General features: G+C 41.0%; 1 long non-coding RNA gene across 1 annotated transcript in view; it reads right to left on the bottom strand.

The window, feature by feature from the left end:
• Window positions 1–957: 957 nt before the first annotated feature.
• Window positions 958–2,330, bottom strand: part of LOC115296442 — a 2,934-nt gene continuing 1,561 nt past the window's right edge. The window contains exon 3 of the long non-coding RNA XR_003910889.1: window positions 958–1,145. This is a non-coding gene — a long non-coding RNA (uncharacterized LOC115296442). The remainder of the gene's footprint in view (window positions 1,146–2,330) is intronic.

Below are 2,330 nucleotides of genomic sequence, written 5' to 3'. Positions count from 1 at the left end.
TATCAAGTGAGAATACTGAGGAACTAGACTCTAAAAGACAGGTCCAATTTGGATTGGGGAGATTCAAATGTCTGGCTGAGCATTTGGGGCTGTGATGGCTGTGAAAAACCACTAACGGACCTAAACAAAGGTAGGGATGTCAAATATGCCAATTTTTTTTCATCCAGAGTTGGGTAGAGACTTGGTCCAAAGAGTCCTTGTTCTGGGTGGCTTCCAAAGCACAATTTAGCCATTCCCACCAGTAACACACAATAAGAGACTGTCTCACAGTTGTGACCTGGGGCAGTTCTTCTGCTCAGCCTCATTTTCTCCTCAGTGTTAAAAAAAAAAAACGTTTTGCTCTTTATAGACTTAAAATTATTAAGTGGTTCTTGTAAATCCCCTTCTCTAAGTGGAAGAGTCTAGTGTCTGGGTGATCTGAGGTCAATGGCAGGCAATGTGGGAGCATGTGTGTTAAGCATAACAATGACTAATACCAGGGCTTGTTCGATGCAGGTATTCTGCAATATTGGCTACATGTAGGGTTTGACTTGCTTGCTTGCTCCTTTTACTTGGGGGTAATGAAGTGAGTCACAGAGGGTGTCAGCTGAACCTTAGCAAAATAAAGACTAATAAAAAAAATCCATTGCCTTGAGACGGTTTGGGAGGTGCTAGGTCATGTCAAGGAAGAGGTGTATACCTCAACAGAAGGGTAGGAAGCGGGCACGAGGACCAAAAAGGTCATATTGGAGAACATCCATTCAGAGACTTAGGAAGGCAGAGGGGCGGAAGTGGTATCAATCCTTGAAATGAAAACTAATGTTTTCTGATCCACTGTAATAAAGACAGAAACTAAAGCTGAACCATAGACTACAAGCATTCTGACAGTAATTCAGGGTAAAGAGGGGCACAGACAGATTTGAACATTTGTCCACTAAAAATATGCTAGAATTCAGAATAAACTGATTCCAAGTTAAATATATTCAGTAATTAATAATAAAAAACAGAAGTGTCTACAGTAGGAACTGAAACAGATCTCACAAATGGGTTTCAGTTTTGAAGGAGTGTTTCTGGCATTACCCCATCTTCATACGCTTTAATTCTATGTATTAAAACTTGAGGTGTAGAAAGTCACTGGATTCTCTGAACAGCCTGGGACTCCACTGCTGGAAAGAAAAGTTTGTTAAGAAAAATTGAGTTGGAGCAAGCTGGCATTGGCATGAAACAAAATGTAACTCAACAATCTGCTTTTACATATCCTGTGCTGTGGACCTAACCAGAAGTCAAAGCTACCTTACCCATGAGCAGGGCTCTCACTGTTCCCTAGCTTCAATGGACAGAGAAAAGACTAGTTTTTCTCCTTCAGAACTCAATTCATATCATTCATATCTACAAATACCCAATGTTAGAAGGGTTGTTGCTTACTCAATTTCAAGAACGAAGGTTTTAAAAATAACACTCTCATATTGTTTTCCCTTTCAGTAAAACAGAACTTAATTTAGTTTCTTAAGAAGCTAAGAATGATTAAGATGTGACTTTGGAAACAAAATGTCACCAAAGAAGTAACACTAAGATGACAAAATTTTGCTATGCTTTTTGGTTGTTTAGTGGTTTTATTGGTTTTTGTTTTTGAGAGAGAGAGCGGAGAGTGCACAGAGTGGGAGGAGCAGAGGGAGAGGGAGAGAACTTTTTAAAATTTTTATAGTTCTTATTTATTTTTGAGACAGAGAGAGACAGAGCTCGAATGAGGGAGGAGCAGAGAGAGGGAGACACAGAATCTGAAACAGAGGCTCAAACCCACAAACCATGAGATTGTGACCTGAGCTGAAGCCGGATGCTTGACAGACTGAGTCACCCAGGTACCCCATAAGATAGAGAGAATCTTAAGAAAGCTCCACGCTCAGTTCAAAGCTGGATGAGGGGCCTAATTCCCTGACCCTGGGATCATGACCTGAGCTGTAATCAAGAGTTGGAGGCTTAACCAACTGAGCCACCCAAGCACCCTAGGTTTTTTTAACTCTAAAGTCTAAATTCTAAGGATGCAGGTCTGAAACTGACTCCATGAAACAATAGAAGGGCACACATTGCCCAAGGCAAAAGGGACCACCCTTGTAACATTCTAAAGGGCAGGCCTAAAGATGGAGGCTAAGATTAGTCACGCCCTACATGAGGGTCCTGGGCCCACTCTGTGATTGGTCAATACTCTAAATGTTGTGATTGGGTCCCGCCAAAAGTAACAAATACTCTAGGCAATGTGAATGGTTAAACCTGCTGTCAATAATATTGTATAATAATGATTGGATCACTGTATTTCCTGTAACTCCCCCTTCCCAAACTCATAAAAGCCCTAC

This window comes from Suricata suricatta, chromosome 7 (genome assembly GCF_006229205.1).
Source record: "Suricata suricatta isolate VVHF042 chromosome 7, meerkat_22Aug2017_6uvM2_HiC, whole genome shotgun sequence".
Lineage (NCBI taxonomy): Eukaryota > Metazoa > Chordata > Mammalia > Carnivora > Herpestidae > Suricata > Suricata suricatta.
Note: the sequence above shows the minus strand (reverse complement) of the source record. Positions and strands in the feature narration are given on the sequence as shown.